The sequence below is a fragment of the Oncorhynchus gorbuscha genome, linkage group LG08, assembly GCF_021184085.1.
Source record: "Oncorhynchus gorbuscha isolate QuinsamMale2020 ecotype Even-year linkage group LG08, OgorEven_v1.0, whole genome shotgun sequence".
Classification (NCBI taxonomy): domain Eukaryota; kingdom Metazoa; phylum Chordata; class Actinopteri; order Salmoniformes; family Salmonidae; genus Oncorhynchus; species Oncorhynchus gorbuscha.
The window spans coordinates 75478001-75495706 of record NC_060180.1 but is presented as its reverse complement, the minus strand read 5'-3'; the positions used below and the strand labels follow the sequence as shown (position 1 = coordinate 75495706).

Below are 17706 nucleotides of genomic sequence, written 5' to 3'. Positions count from 1 at the left end.
GTAGGTTGTGTGGTGTATGTTGGTGTGTGTGTGTGTGTGTATGTAGGTGTGTGTGTGTGTGTGGTGTGTGTGTAGGTGTGTGTGTGTGTGTGTGTGTGTGTGTGTGTGTGTGTGTGTGTGTGTGTGTGTGTGTGTGTGTGTGTGTGTGTGTGTGTGTGTGTGTGTGTGTGTGTGTGTGTGTGTGTGTGTGTGTGTGTGTGTGTAGGTGTGTGTGTGGTGTGGTGTGTGTGTGTGTGTGTGTGTGTGTGTGTAGACACCATGTGTGCAGTGTAGTAGGTGTGTACCTGAGTGTGTGTGTGTGTGTGTGTGTGTGTGTGTGTGTGTGTGTGTGTGTGTGTGTGTGTGTGTGTGTGTGTGTGTGTGTGTGTGTGTGTGTGTGTGTGTGTGGTGTATGTAGGTGTGTGTATGTAGGTGTGTGTGTGTGGTGTGTGTGGTGTATGTAGGTGTGTGTGTGTGTGGTGTGTGTGTGTGTGGTGTGTGTGGTGTATGTAGGTGTGTATGTAGGTGTGTGTGTGTGTGGTGTGTGGTGTGTGTGGTGTATGTAGGTGTGTGTGTGTGGTGTGTGTGTGTGTGTGGTGTATGTAGGTGTGTGTGTGGGTGTATGTAGGTGTGTGTGTGTGTGTGTGTGTATGTAGGTGTGTGTGTGTAGGTGTGTGTATGTAGGTGTGTGTGTGTGGTGTATGTAGGTGTGTGTGTGGTGTATGGGTGTGTGTATGTGGTGTATGTAGGTGTGTGTATGTAGGTGTGTGTGTGTTGTGTATGTAGGTGTGTGTATGTAGGTGTGTGTGTGTGGTGTATGTAGGTGTGTGTGTACCTTGGCGTGATGCAGGTCTACTCCATACATGGACAGTTTCTTGGCATTCTCCAGGAAGTGTAACTCTGCTTCAGCTGGGGTCATCCCTCTGAAAACAGACATTAGGCATCAACTACATGTCCTGTAACTACGGGGCTCAGAGATGTCCTGTAACTACGGGGCTCAGAGATGTCCTGTAACTACGGGGCTCAGAGATGTCCTGTAACTACGGGGCTCAGAGATGTCCTGTAACTACGGGGCTCAGAGATGTCCTGTAACTACGGGGCTCAGAGATGTCCTGTAACTACGAGGCTCAGAGATGTCCTTTATTCAACTACATGTCCTGTAACTACGGGGCTCAGAGATATCCTTTAATCAACTACATGTCCTGTAACTACGGGGCTCAGAGATGTCCTGTAACTACGGGGCTCAGAGATGTCCTGTAACTACGGGGCTCAGAGATGTCCTTTATTCAACTACATGTCCTGTAACTACGGGGCTCAGAGATGTCCTGTAACTACGGGGCTCAGAGATGTCCTTTATTCAACTACATGTCCTGTAACTACGGGGCTCAGAGATATCCTTTAATCAACTACATGTCCTGTAACTACGGGGCTCAGAGATGTCCTGTAACTACGGGGCTCAGAGATGTCCTTTATTCAACTACATGTCCTGTAACTACGGGGCTCAGAGATGTCCTTTAATCAACTACATGTCCTGTAACTACGGGGCTCAGAGATGTCCTGTAACTACGGGGCTCAGAGATGTCCTTTATTCAACTACATGTCCTGTAACTACGGGGCTCAGAGATGTCCTTTATTCAACTACATGTCCTGTAACTACAGGGCTCAGAGATGTCCTGTAACTACGGGGCTCAGAGATGTCCTTTATTCAACTACATGTCCTGTAACTACGGGGTTCAGAGATGTCCTGTAACTACGGGGCTCAGAGATGTCCTGTAACTACGGGGCTCAGAGATGTCCTTTATTCAACTACATGTCCTGTAACTACGGGGCTCAGAGATATCCTTTATTCAACTACATGTCCTGTAACTACGGGGTTCAGAGATGTCCTGTAACTACGGGGCTCAGAGATATCCTTTATTCAACTACATGTCCTGTAACTACGGGGAAAATCTATTGCCGGACATACTTGTAGTTCTTGTGTAGGTCCATGACCTTATCTTCTAGTTCCTTGGTGTGGTTGGAGCGTAAGCGGAGCTCACTGTTGTACTCCGTCTCCTCGGGGTCGTAGTCCCCAGCTCTGACTGGACCGTGTAGGAGCCCAGTATGGTGTGGGTGGTGAAGGAACAGGGAGACGACCAGACACCATGTCATCACGCAGCTGGAGACACAGGTAGTACCTAGAGAGAGGGGGGGAGTGGGGTAGAGATAGAGAGAGAGAGAGAGAGGAGGGAGAGAGAGAGAGAGAGAGAGAGAGAGAGAGCGAGAGAGGAGGGGAGAGAGAGCGAGAGAGAGGAGGGGGTTGAGAGAGAGAGAGAGAGAGAGAGAGAGGAGGGGGAGAGAGAGCGAGAGAGAGGAGGGGGAGAGAGAGCGAGAGAGAGGAGGGGGGGAGAGAGAGAGAGAGAGGGGTTGGAGAGAGAGAGAGAGGGGGGAGAGAGAGCGAGAGAGAGTTGGGGAGAGAGAGCTAGGTGAGGAGGGGGAGAGAGAGCGAGTAGAGAGGAGGGGGAGATAGACTATAGAGTGTTGTAGAGAGGAGGGGGAGAGAGAGCGAGCGAGAGAGGAGGAGGGAGAGAGAGCGAGTAGAGACTATAGGAGGGGGGAGAGAGGGGTGATGCCAGTACGAGTGTTGTATTAAACCATAAATAGCAACATACTGTATTTCAGAGGCTTTGACAATGCAGCCGATCCATCCAACTACCTGGTGATGTCTTCAGACAGCTGGGCAGGGTCTGGGGGTAGAACTTGACGTTGAAGGCAAAGTTCCAGGGGCCACCTGCAGAACAACAAAGTATAGACTATAGTAGTGTTGTATAGACTATAGTAGTGTTGTATAGTATAGACTATAGTAGTGTTGTATAGTATAGACTATAGTAGTGTTGTATAGACTATAGTAGTGTTGTATAGACTATAGTAGTGTTGTATAGACTATAGTAGTGTTGTATAGACTATAGTAGTGTTGTATAGTATAGACTATAGTAGTGTTGTATAGACTATAGTAGTGTTGTATAGTATATATTATAGTATAGACTATAGTAGTGTTGTATAGTATAGACTATAGTAGTGTTGTATAGACTATAGTAGTGTTGTATAGACTATAGTAGTGTTGTATAGACTATAGTAGTGTTGTATAGACTATAGTAGTGTTGTATAGTATAGACTATAGTAGTGTTGTATAGACTATAGTAGTGTTGTATAGATAGAGTATAGTAGTGTTGTATAGACTATAGTAGTGTTGTATAGTATATATTATAGTATAGACTATAGTAGTGTTGTATAGTATAGACTATAGTAGTGTTGTATAGTATAGACTATAGTAGTGTTGTATAGACTATAGTAGTGTTGTATAGACTATAGTAGTGTTGTATAGTATATATTATAGTATAGACTATAGTAGTGTTGTATAGACTATAGTAGTGTTGTATAGTATAGACTATAGTAGTGTTGTATAGACTATAGACTATAGTAGTGTTGTATAGTATAGACTATAGTAGTGTTGTATAGTATAGACTATAGTAGTGGTGTATAGTATAGACTATAGTAGTGTTGTATAGACTATAGTAGTGTTGTATAGTATAAATTATAGTATAGACTATAGTAGTGTAGTGTATAGTATAGACTATAGTAGTGTTGTATAGTATAGACTATAGTAGTGTTGTATAGTATATATTATAGTATAGACTATAGTATAGTAGTGTTGTATAGTATAGACTATAGTAGTGTTGTATAGTATAGACTATAGTAGTGTTGTATAGACTATAGTAGTGTTGTATAGTATAGACTATAGTAGTGTTGTATAGTATAGACTATAGTAGTGTTGTATAGTATATATTATAGTATAGACTATAGTAGTGTTGTATAGTATAGACTATAGTAGTGTTGTATAGACTATAGTAGTGTTGTATAGTATAGACTATAGTAGTGTTGTATAGTATAGACTATAGTAGTGTTGTATAGACTATAGTAGTGTTGTATAGTATATATTATAGTAGTGTTGTATAGTATATATTATAGTATAGACTATAGTAGTGTTGTATAGTATAGACTATAGTAGTGTTGTATGTTGTATAGTAGTTTGTATAGTATATATTATAGTATAGACTATAGTAGTGTTGTATAGTATAGACTATAGTATAGTAGTGTTGTATAGTATATATTATAGTAGTGTTGTATAGTATAGACTATAGTAGTGTTGTATAGTATAGACTATAGTATAGACTATAGTAGTGTTGTATAGTATAGACTATAGTAGTGTTGTATAGTATAGACTATAGAAGTGTTGTATAGTATAGACTATAGTAGTGTTGTATAGACTATAGTAGTGTTGTATAGACTATAGTAGTGTTGTATAGTATAGACTATAGTAGTGTTGTATAGTATAGACTATAGTAGTGTTGTATAGTATAGACTATAGTAGTGTTGTATAGTATAGACTATAGTAGTGTTGTATAGTATATATTATAGTATAGACTATAGTAGTGTTGTATAGTATAGACTATAGTAGTGTTGTATAGACTATAGTAGTGTTGTATAGTATATATTATAGTAGTGTTGTATAGACTATAGTAGTGTTGTATAGTATAGACTATAGTAGTGTTGTATAGTATAGACTATAGTAGTGTTGTATAGACTATAGTAGTGTTGTATAAACTCTAGTAGTGTTGTATAGACTATAGTAATGTTGTATAGTATAGACTATAGTAGTGTTGTATAGTATAGACTATAGTAGTGTTGTATAGTATAGACTATAGTAGTGTTGTATAGTATAGACTATAGTAGTGTTGTATAGTATAGACTATAGTAGCGTTGTATAGACTATAGTAGCGTTGTATAGACTATAGTAGTGTTGTATAGACTATAGTAGTGTTGTATAGACTAGTAGTGTTGTATAGACTATAGTAGTGTTGTATAGACTAGTAGTGTTGTATAGTATAGACTATCGTAGTATTGTATAGTATAGACTATAGTAGCGTTGTATAGACTATAGTAGCGTTGTATAGACTATAGTAGTGTTGTATAGACTATAGTAGTGTTGTATAGTATATATTATAGTATAGACTATAGTAGTGTTGTATAGACTATAGTAGTGTTGTATAGACTATAGTAGTGTTGTGTAGTATATATTATAGTATAGACTATAGTAGTGTTGTATAGTATAGACTATAGTAGTGTTGTATAGACTATAGTAGTGTTGTGTAGTATATATTATAGTATAGACTATAGTAGTGTTGTATAGTATAGACTATAGTAGTGTTGTATAGACTATAGTAGTGTTGTATAGACTATAGTAGTGTTGTGTAGTATATATTATAGTATAGACTATAGTAGTGTTGTATAGTATAGACTATAGTAGTGTTGTATAGTATAGACTATAGTAGTGTTGTATAGTATAGACTATAGTAGTGTTGTATAGTATAGACTATAGTAGTGTTGTATAGTATAGACTATAGTAGTGTTGTGTAGTATATATTATAGTATAGACTATAGTAGTGTTGTATAGTATAGACTATAGTAGTGTTGTATAGACTATAGTAGTGTTGTGTAGTATATATTATAGTATAGACTATAGTAGTGTTGTATAGTATAGACTATAGTAGTGTTGTATAGACTATAGTAGTGTTGTATAGACTATAGTAGTGTTGTGTAGTATATATTATAGTATAGACTATAGTAGTGTTGTATAGACTATAGTAGTGTTGTATAGTATAGTATAGACTATAGTAGTGTTGTATAGTATAGACTATAGTAGTGTTGTATAGTATATATTATAGTATAGACTATAGTAGTGTTGTATAGTATAGACTATAGTAGTGTTGTATAGTATAGACTATAGTAGTGTTGTATAGTATAGACTATAGTAGTGTTGTATAGACTATAGTAGTGTTGTATAGTATAGACTATAGTAGTGTTGTATAGTATAGACTATAGTAGTGTTGTATAGACTATAGTAGTGTTGTATAGACTATAGTAGTGTTGTATAGACTATAGTAGTGTTGTATAGACTATAGTAGTGTTGTATAGACTATAGTAGTGTTGTATAGACTATAGTAGTGTTGTATAGTATAGACTATAGTAGTGTTGTATAGTATAGACTATAGTAGTGTTGTATAGTATAGACTATAGTAGTGTTGTATAGTATAGACTATAGTAGTGTTGTATAGACTATAGTAGTGTTGTATAAACTATAGTAGTGTTGTATAGACTATAGTAATGTTGTATAGTATAGACTATAGTAGTGTTGTATAGTATAGACTATAGTAGTGTTGTATAGTATAGACTATAGTAGTGTTGTATAGTATAGACTATAGTAGTGTTGTATAGTATAGACTATAGTAGCGTTGTATAGACTATAGTAGCGTTGTATAGACTATAGTAGTGTTGTATAGACTATAGTAGTGTTGTATAGACTAGTAGTGTTGTATAGACTATAGTAGTGTTGTATAGACTAGTAGTGTTGTATAGTATAGACTATCGTAGTATTGTATAGTATAGACTATAGTAGCGTTGTATAGACTATAGTAGCGTTGTATAGACTATAGTAGTGTTGTATAGACTATAGTAGTGTTGTATAGTATAGACTGTAGTATAGGCTATAATAGTACAGTGTAGTGCAGTATAGTGTAGTGCAGTATAGTGTAGTCCAGTATAGTGTAGTCCAGTATAGTGTAGTGCAGTATAGTGTAGTCCAGTACAGTGTAGTGCAGTATAGTGTAGTCCAGTATAGTGTAGTGCAGTACAGTGTAGTGCAGTATAGTGTAGTCCAGTATAGTGTAGTCCAGTACAGTGTAGTGCAGTATAGTGTAGTCCAGTATAGTGTAGTCCAGTATAGTGTAGTCCAGTATAGTGTAGTCCAGTATAGTGTAGTCCAGTATAGTGTAGTCCAGTAGAGTGTAGTCCAGTAGAGTGTAGTCCAGTAGAGTGTAGTCCAGTAGAGTGTAGTCCAGTAGAGTGTAGTCCAGTAGAGTGTAGTCCAGTAGAGTGTAGTCCAGTATAGTGTAGTCCTGTATAGTGTAGTCCTGTATAGTGTAGTCCAGTATAGTGTAGTCCAGTATAGTGTAACATAGTGTAGGGCAGTATAGTGTAGTCTAACATAGTATAGTCCAGCATAGTGTAGTCCAGTATAGTGTAGTCCAGTATAGTGTAGTCCAGTATAGTGTAGGGCAGTATAGTGTAGTGTAACATAGTGTAGTGCAGTATAGTGTAGTCTAACATAGTATAGTCCAGCATAGTGTAGTCCAGTATAGTGTAGTCCAGTATAGTGTAGTCCAGCATAGTGTAGTGCAGTATAGTATAGTACAGTGTAGTGCAGTGTAACATAGTGTAGTCCAGTATAGTGTAGTCCAGTATAGTGTAGTCTAGCATAGTGTAGTGCAGCATAGTGTAGTCCAGTATAGTGTAGTCCAGTATAGTGTAGTCCAGCATAGTGTAGTCCAGCATAGTGTAGTCCAGCATAGTGTAGTCCAGCATAGTGTAGTCCAGTATAGTGTAGTCCAGCATAGTGTAGTGCAGCATAGTGTAGTGCAGTATAGTGTAGTCTAGCATAGTGTAGTCCAGCATAGTGTAGTCCAGTATAGTGTAGTCCAGCATAGTGTAGTGCAGCATAGTGTAGTCCAGCATAGTGTAGTGCAGCATAGTGTAGTCCAGCATAGTGTAGTGCAGCATAGTGTAGTCCAGCATAGTGTAGTCCAGTATAGTGTAGTCCAGCAGTGTAGTCCAGCATAGTGTAGTCCAGTATAGTGTAGTCCAGCATAGTGTAGTCCAGTATAGTGTAGTCCAGTATAGTGTAGTCTAGCATAGTGTAACCCTATAAAAACACACTGCAACTCACTCCTTATCTGCTTCTTCAGTTCCTTGTTCGGGTCAAGCCAGTTCTGGAGAAAGAGGCAAATTAGTAACGATATATATTAATAAAATCAATGAATGACCACGTATCCAGTCATTAACACTTAGACCTCTACGTTACCACTGCCCTGAGGAGGTCCCCTGGGGAAACTGTTATCAGTCTGTCCACAGAGGGCCGGTATCCACAAACATCTCAGAGTAGTTGTGTTAATCTAGGATCCCCCCCCCCCCCTTGTCTAAGCAACACTGCCCCACACCAAGTTTAGGTATTTATAAAAAATAAAATTAATTATTTAACCTTTTATTTAACTTGGCAAGTCAGTTAAAGAACAAATTCTTATTTACAATGACGGGCCGACACCGGCCAAACCCGGACGACGCTGGGCCAATTGTGCCCCGCACTATGGGACTCCCAATCACGGTCGTTTGTGATACAGCCTGGATTCGAACCAGGGTCTGTAGTGACGCCTCTAGCACTGAGATGCAGTGTCTTCGACCGCTGAACCAGGGTCTGTAGTGATGCCTCGAACACTTAGACCGCTGAACCAGGGTCTGTAGTGACACCTCTACCACTGAGATGCAGTACCTTAGACCTCTGAACCAGGGTCTGTAGTGACACCTCTAGCACTGAGATGTCTTAGACCGCTGAACCAGGGTCTGTAGTGACACCTCTAGCACTGAGATGTCTTAGACCGCTGAACCAGGGTCTGTAGTGACGCCTCTAGATGCACTGTCTTAGATGCAGGGTGTCTTAGAGATGCAGTGTCTCTCTGAACCAGGGTCTGTAGTGACGCCTCTAGCACTGAGATGCAGTGTCTTAGACATCTGAACCAGGGTCTGTAGTGACACCTCTAGCACTGAGATGTCTTAGACCGCTGAACCAGGGTCTGTAGTGATGCCTGTAGCACTGAGATGTGTCTTAGACCTCTGAACCAGGGTCTGTAGTGACACCTCTACCACTGAGATGCAGTGTCTTAGACATCTGAACCAGGGTCTGTAGTGACACCTCTAGCACTGAGATGCAGTGTCTTAGACCTCTGCTCCAGGGTCACAACATTTATCCTAGCTCAGCACTGAAATGTCTAAATCGATAAACCAGGGTCCTGTTATAATACTCTTCCTCTACCTTCTGGTTCTCACATCAAGATGCAGTGTCTTAGACATCTGAACCAGGGTCTGTAGTGACACGGACGCACTGAGATGCAGTGTCTTAGACCTCTGCTCCACTCGGAGCACAACATTTATCCTAGCTCAGCACTCCTCCTTCCAAATGCGGAATCGATAAAAGGGCCCTGGTTATAATACGGACGGACCTCTACCTTCTGGTTCTCCACATCACAGTACATGATACCAGACTGACAGACAACAGACGGACGGACAGACAGACAGACGGACGGACAGACGGACGGACGGACGGACAGACGACAGACAGACGGACAGACAGACGGACGGACGGACAGACAGACAGACAGACAGACAGACAGACAGACAGACAGACAGACAGACAGACAGACAGACAGACAGACAGACAGACAGACAGACAGACAGACATATTTGATGAGTCTCTTCCTCTACCTTCTGGTTCTCCACGTCGCGGTACGTGATGCCAAAGTAGTCCGTCTCCAGCAGGTTCAGATGGTCACACACCTTGGCAAACAGCAGCTGGCCTCTGGCTCGTTTCTGGTGACACACACAGAGCAGTTATTGAACAAGGGTCAGAGTTCACACTATAGGAGAGAACAATAGAGGGAGGCTGTTGGGTGATTTCATATTTCATTGTCCACAGTGCACACTAATGTCAGGGTCGGGATCTGAACCCGGGTCTCCCACGGGAGAAAACGTCTTCCATTAGACCATGAGGAAATTCCCCCAGGGCTACCTCATTACGAGACCATGAGCCAGACTCAGGTCCTGCTACACTAGCATATACCTAGGAATGCCCAACACATTTCTTCTCTCCAAGTGGTATGCTAATGAGGCAGTGTGACAGCGAGGTCACACCAGATCTAATGCAGTATTCGACGTTCGTCCAGGTCCCCGGGACAATACCGGTCACTAGGGGCAACGGTGATCACTCTTAGCATAGGCTTGCTAGGAAACCGCGGGCGTATACTGCGAACTCTGGCTCCGTGAAGGATCACAGGTTCAATCCCCAGTGCTAGGCTGGCACTTTTCAATGTATTTACCATAAACCTTAACCTTTTGGAATAAGAATGCCTAAATGTATACTACTGCAGTGGGATAAATCACAGTCGGATTGTTTCTTGGTAGTCTTAAACTAAATCTACTTTGGAAGAAAAGTCTACACCTGTACCACGCAAGATATAGAGTATTACATTTTGAGTTAACATCTCAATATTACACTTTATATAATAATATAATAATAATATATGCCATTTAGCAGACGCTTTTATCCAAAGCGACTTACAGTCATGTGTGCATACATTCTACGTATGGGTGGTCCCGGGACGAACCCACTACACTTTATATACATCACACAAGACTGTCATGACATTCTACGTATGGGTGGTCCCGGGATCGAACCCCACTTGGCGTTAAATATAAATATAACAATTTGACAAAGAAACACTGCATGTTAATTACTTTTAATATATTTTTTAAATAATTATGAAAAATATGAATAACATCCTCCTAGTCTCTAGTGGATAACGGAACAAAACGGAACCCGTCTCTAGTGGAAAACGGAACCCGTCTCTAGTGGATAATGGAACATAATGGAACCCGTCTCTAGTGGATAACGGAACCCGTCTCTAGTGGATAACGGAACCCGTCTCTAGTGGATAACGGAACCCGTCTCTAGTGGATAACGGAACCCGTCTCTAGTGGATAACGGAACCCGTCTCTAGTGGATAACGGAACCCGTCTCTAGTGGATAACGGAACCCGTCTCTAGTGGATAACGGAACCCGTCTCTAGTGGATAACGGAACCCGTCTCTAGTGGATAACGGAACCCGTCTCTAGTGGATAACGGAACCCGTCTCTAGTGGATAACGGAACCCGTCTCTAGTGGATAACGGAACCCGTCTCTAGTGGATAATGGAACCCGTCTCTAGTGGATAATGGAACCCGTCTCTAGTGGATAATGGAACCCGTCTCTAGTGGATAAACAGAACCAGTCTCTAGTGGATAACGGAACCCGTCTCTAGTGGATAACGGAACCCGTCTCTAGTGGATAACGGAACCAGTCTCTAGTGGATAACGGAACCCGTCTCTAGTGGAAAATGGAACCCGTCTCTAGTGGAAAATAATGGAACCTGTCTCTAGTGGATAACGGAACATAACGAACCCGTCTCTAGTGGATAATAACGGAACCCGTCTCTAGTGGATAACGGAACATAACGGAACCCGTCTCTAGTGGATAATGGAACCCGTCTCTAGTGGAAAACGGAACATAATGGAACCCGTCTCTAGTGGAAAACGGAACATAATGGAACCCGTCTCTAGTGGATAACGGAACATAATGGACCCCGTCTCTAGTGGATAATGGAACCCGTCTCTAGTGGATAACGGAACCAGTCTCTAGTGGATAACGGAACCAGTCTCTAGTGGATAATGGAACCAGTCTCTAGTGGAAACGGAACCAGTCTCTAGTGGATAATGGAACCCGTCTCTAGTGGATAATGGAACCTGTCTCTAGTGGATAATGGAACCCGTCTCTAGTGGATAACGGAACCCCGTCTCTAGTGGATAACGGAACGCGTCTCTAGTGGATAACGGAACCCGTCTCTAGTGGAAAACAGAACCCGTCTCTAGTGGATAACGGAACCAGTCTCTAGTGGATAATGGAACCCGTCTCTAGTGGAAAACAGAACCCGTCTCTAGTGGAAAACAGAACCCATCTCTACTGTTCTGACATCGGAACCCCCTCCCCGCTGTTCTGTCATCTCCTCCTCTCTGTGTGTTATCCTCCTCCTCTCTGTGTGTTATCCTCCTCCTCCTCTCTGTGTGTTATCCTCCTCCTCTCTGTGTGTTATCCAGAACCTCTCTGTGTGTTATCCTCCTCCTCTCTGTGTGTTATCCTCCTCCTCTCTGTGGTTATCCTCCTCATAACCCCGTCTCTGTGTTATCCTCCTCCTCCTCTGTGTGTTATCCACCTCCTCCTCCCTGTGTGTTATCGGAACCTCCTCTCTGTGGATAACGGAACCTCTCTGTGGTTATCCTCCCGTCTCTGTGTGTTATCCACCTCCTCCTCTCTGTGTGTTATCCTCCTCTAGTGGAAATCCTCCTCCTCCTCTCTGTGTTATCCTCCTCCTCATCTCTGTGGAAAATCCTCCTCTCTCTGTGGATATCTTCCCTCCTCCTCCTCCTGGTGTGGAACCTCCTCTCTGTGTGTTATCCTCCTCCCCTCCTCTGTGGATATCCTCCTCCTGTCCTCCTCTGTGTGTCATCCTCCTCCTCCTCTCTGTGTGTTATCCACCTCCTCCTCTCTGTGTGTTACCTCCTCTCTGTGGATATCCATCTCCTCTCTGTGTGTTATCCTCCTCCCCTCTCTAGTGGATAATGGAACCTGTCTCTAGTGGAAAACAGAACCCGTCTCTGTGTGTTATAACCTCTCCTGTGTGTTATCCACCTCTCTGTGGATATCCTCCTCCAGTCCTCCTCCTAGTGTGTTATCCTCCTCCTCCTCTCTGTAGATATCCCCTCTCTGTGTGGAATCCATCTACCCGTCTCTGTGTCATCCTCCTCCTCCTCCTCTGTGTGTTATCCTCCTCCTCTGTGTGTTATCCTCCTCCTCCTCCTCTGTGTGTTATCCACCTCCTCCTCCTCTCTGTGTGTTATCCAACCTAACGGAACTCCTATCTGTGTGTTATCCTCCTCCTCCTGTCTGTGTGTTATCCACCTCCTCCTCCCTGTGTGTTATCCACCTCCTCCTCCTCCTCTCTGTGTGTTATCCTCCTCCTCAGTGTGTTATCCTCCTCCTCCTCTCTGTGTGTTATACTCCTCCCCCTCCTCTGTGTGTTATCCTACTCCTCTCTGTGTGTTATCCACCTCCTCTGTGTGTTATCCACCTCCTCTGTGTATTATCCACCTCCTCTCTGTGTGTTATCCTCCACCTCTCTGTGTGTTATCCTCCACCTCCCCTCTGTGTGTTATCCACCTCCTCCTCTCTGTGTGTTATCCTCCTCCTCCTCTCTGTGTGTTATCCTCCTCCTCCTCTCTGTGTGTTATCCTCCTCCTCCTCTCTGTGTGTTATCCTCCTCCTCCTCTCTGTGTGTTATCCTCCTCCTCCTCTCTGTGTGTTATCCTCCTCCTCTTCTCTGTGTGTTATCCTCCTCCTCCTCTCTGTGTGTTATCCTCCTCCTCCTCTCTGTGTGTTATCCTCCTCCTCCTCTCTGTGTGTTATCCTCCTCCTCCTCTCTGTGTGTTATCCTCCTCCTCCTCTCTGTGTGTTATCCTCCTCCTCTCTGTGTGTTATCCTCCTCTGTGTGTTATCCTCCTCCTCCTCTCTCCTCCTCTGTGTGTTATCCTCCTCCTCCTCTCTGTGTGTTATCCTCCTCCTCCTCTCTGTGTGTTATCCTCCTCCTCCTCTGTGTGTTATCCTCCTCTCTGTGTTATCCTCCTCCTCTTCTCTGTGTGTTATCCTCCTCCTCCTCTCTCTGTGTGTTATCCTCCTCCTCCTCTGTGTGTTATCCTCCTCCTCTGTGTTTATCCACCTCCTCTCTCTGTGTGTTATCCTCCTCCTCTCTGTGTGTTATCCTCCTCTGTGTGTTATCCTCCTCTCTGTGTGTTATCCTCCTCCTCTCTGTGTGTTATCCACCTCCTCTCTGTGTGTTATCCTCCTCCTCTCTGTGTGTTATCCTCCTCCTCCTCTCTGTGTGTTATCCTCCTCCTCCTCTCTGTGTGTTATCCTCCTCCTCTTCTCTGTGTGTTATCCTCCTCTCTGTGTGTTATTCACCTCCTCTCTGTGTGTTATCCTCCTCCTCCTCTCTGTGTGTTATCCTCCTCCTCCTCTCTGTGTGTTATCCTCCTCCTCCTCTCTGTGTGTTATCCTCCTCCTCCTCTCTGTGTGTGTCATCCTCCTCCTCTCTGTGTGTCATCCTCCTCCTCCTCTCTGTGTGTTATCCTCCTCCTCCTCTCTGTGTGTTATCCTCCTCCTCCTCTCTGTGTGTTATCCTCCTCCTCCTCTCTGTGTGTTATCCTCCTCCTCCTCTCTGTGTGTTATCCTCCTCCTCCTCTCTGTGTGTTATCCTCCTCCTCTTCTTCTTTCACAGCAGGCTGTAGCTGTGCAGTCTGGCTAGCTTCCAGTCGAACTCCCTCTGAGTCCCTGGGGATATATTTAGGTTGCTGTTACCGCCTCCCTCCCTCTCCCCAGTCTCACAGAGCCCTGGCATAACTCTGCCCTGGCATAACTCCGCCCTGGCATAACTCCGCCCTGGCATAACTCCGCCCTGGCATAACTCCGCCCTGGCATAACTCCGCCCTGGCATAACTCCGCCCTGGCATAACTCCTCCCTGGCATAACTCCGCCCTGGCATAACTCCGCCCTGGCATAACTCTGCTCTCGATGCCTCCCCAAGGTTACGAGTTACATCTGACAGGCTTGTGTGATTCTCAAGCCTATTAAAAGAGGCTTCGACAGACACTTCAAAACCAGCAGGAATAACATCCCCGGCAGTTAGCACAGACTGATGTCACACCCAATCAGACAGTCACACCAACACAGACTGATGTCACACCCAATCAGACAGTCACACCAACACAGACTGATGTCACACCCAATCAGACAGTCACACCAACACAGACTGATGTCACACCCAATCAGACAGTCACACCAACACAGTCACACCAGCACAACATCACCCTAGCGCAATCAGACAGTCACACCAACACAGACTGATGTCCGCCCGGCCCCCGATTCACTATGACCCGTTCGCCCGCCCGCCCGCCCCCCGATTCTGCACTATGACCCGTTCGCCCGGCCCCCCCTCTCTGATTCTGCACTATGAACCCGTCCGCCCGGCCACCGATTCTGCACTATGATAACTGTATTTAGGCTATGAATCACCCCCCCCTGTAGTAACTATGGCGGTTCTTAAAAAGGTTCTACGAAAATCTAAGCTTATTAATAATGAGATTGGGGCTCAGGATTACAACAATAAAACCCATATTAAGAGAAAACAGCCACTAAGCTAAGGTGGCGGCGGTAATATAGTAGAGATAAGCAGTTATATATATATATAACACTTAACTACACCAACCCCTCGGTGACTCTCCTTAACAACAACAAACACCAAAACAGCAGCATGTTTCAGGCCTTAGTCGTAGGGTAAACTAGAATTTTGTTTTAAAAGGTCGAGCTACAAGGGGAAACTAATGATTCTTCCCTCAGACTTGAAGGAAGATCACAGTGAATACATTTTTCCCCACGGGGGGTGAGCGAGTGAGAGAGCGAGAGGGAGACCGTGCGAGAGAGAGAGAGACCGTGAGAGAGAGAGACCGTGAGAGAGAGAGACAGTGAGAGAGAGAGACAGTGAGAGAGAGAGACAGTGAGAGAGAGTGAGAGTGAGAGTGAGAGTGAGAGTGAGAGGTGAGAGTGAGAGTGAGAGTGAGAGTGAGAGGAGAGAGACAATGAGAGAGAGAGAGAGAGAGAGAGAGAGAGAGAGAGAGTGAGAGTGAGTGAGAGAGAGAGAGAGAGAGAGAGAGAGATATATAACACTTAACTCACCAACCCCCTCGGTGACTCTCCTTAGAGAGAGAGAGAGAGAGAGAGAGAGAGAGAGAGAGACAGAGAGAGAGAGAGAGAGAGAGAGAGACAGTGACAGAGAGAGACAGAGAGAGAGACAGAGAGAGAGAGAGAGAGAGAGACAGAGACAGAGAGAGACAGAGAGAGAGAGAGAGACAGTGAGAGAGAGAGAGAGAGAGAGAGACAGTGAGAGAGAGACAGTGAGAGAGAGAGAGAGAGACAGTGAGAGAGAGAGAGAGACAGTGAGAGAGAGAGAGAGAGACAGTGAGAGAGAGAGAGAGACAGTGAGAGAGAGAGAGAGAGAGAGAGAGAGAGAGACAGAGAGAGAGAGAGAGAGAGAGACAGAGAGAGAGAGAGAGAGTGAGACAGAGACAGAGGGAGACAGAGGGAGACCGTGCGAGACAGAGGGAGACCGTGCGAGAGAGAGGGAGACCGTGCGAGAGAGAGGGAGACCGTGCGAGAGAGAGGGAGACCGTGCGAGAGAGAGGAGACCGTGCGAGAGAGAGGGAGACCGTGCGAGAGAGAGGGAGGAGACCGTGCGAGAGAGAGGGAGACCGTGCGAGAGAGAGGGAGACCGTGCGAGAGAGAGGGAGACCGTGCGAGAGAGAGGGAGACCGTGCGAGAGAGAGGGAGACCGTGCGAGAGAGAGGGAGACCGTGCGAGAGAGAGGGAGACCGTGCGAGAGAGAGGGAGACCGTGCGAGAGAGAGGGAGACCGTGCGAGAGAGGGAGACCGTGCGAGAGAGAGGGAGACCGTGCGAGAGAGAGGGAGACCGTGCGAGAGAGAGGGAGACCGTGCGAGAGAGAGGGAGACCGTGCGGGCGAGACCGTGAGAGAGAGAGAGAGAGACCGTGAGAGAGAGAGACAGTGACAGAGAGACAGAGACAGAGAGAGAGACCGTGAGAGAGAGGGAGACAGTCTGTCAGTACTAAACTGGTCTTCCGACAGTAATGGGAATGAGATAAAAACAGACTCCCTACAACGAACTGAGTATCTTCATTTAACCTCAATGTTCTCAATGTGTGATATGTTGTTGGCTTTAACCAGCCTGTAACCAGCTGGCCGGTGTAATATAATAATATATAATAATAATAATAATAATATAATAATAATAATAATAATATATGCCATTTAGCAGACGCTTTTATCCAAAGCGACTTACAGTCATGTGTGCAAACATTCTACGTATGGATGGTGCCGGGGATCGAACCCACTTCCTGGCGTTACAAGCGCCATGCTCTACCAACTGAGCTACAGAAGGTGTGATATGTTGTTGGCTTTAACCAGCCTGTAACCAGCTGGCCTGTGTGGTATGTTGCTGGCTTTTAATCAGCCTGTAACCAGCTGGCCTGTGTGGTATGTTGCTGGCTTTAACCAGCCTGTAACCAGCTGGCCTGTGTGATATGTTGCTGGCTTTAACCAGCCTGTAACCAGCTGGCCTGTGTGGTATGTTGCTGGCTTTTAATCAGCCTGTAACCAGCTGGCCTGTGTGGTATATTGCTGGCTGTAACCAGCCTGTAACCAGCTGGCCGGTGTGATATGTTGCTGGCTTTAACCAGCCTGTAACCAGCTGGCCTGTGTGGTATGTTGCTGGCTTTTAACCAGCCTGTAACCAGCTGGCCTGTGTGGTATGTTGCTGGCTGTAACCAGCCTGTAACCAGCTGGCCTGTGTGATATGTTGCTGGCTGTAACCAGCCTGTAACCAGCTGGCCTGTGTGATATGTTGCTGGCTGTAACCAGCCTGTAACCAGCTGGCCTGTGTGATATGTTGCTGGCTTTCACCAGCCTGTAACCAGCTGGCCTGTGTGGTATGTTGCTGGCTGTAACCAGCCTGTAACCAGCTGGCCTGTGTGGTATGTTGCTGGCTGTAACCAGCCTGTAACCAGCTGGCCTGTGTGATATGTTGCTCTGACATCATTGCTCTGAGGGAGGGGTGGAGTGGAGGGAGGAGGGAGGGGTGGAGGGAGGGAGGGGTGGAGGAGGAAGGAGGGAGGGGTGGAGTGGAGGAGAGAGGGAAGGAGGGAGGGGTGGAGGGAGTGGCTGATGGAGGGAGGGGAGGAGGGCTGTGGCTGATGGAGGGAGGGAGGAGGGAGGGAGGGAGGAGGGGGGAGGGAAGGAGAGAGGGGAGGAGGAGGGAGGGGTGGAGGAGGGAGGGAAGGAGGGAGGGGTGGAGGAGGGAGGGGAGGA

At 45.0% G+C, this 17706-nt stretch overlaps 1 pseudogene; it reads right to left on the bottom strand.

Annotated features, from left to right (window-relative positions):
- The window catches only part of LOC124042185, a 97811-nt pseudogene that overhangs the window by 61784 nt on the left and 18321 nt on the right, over positions 1–17706 (bottom strand).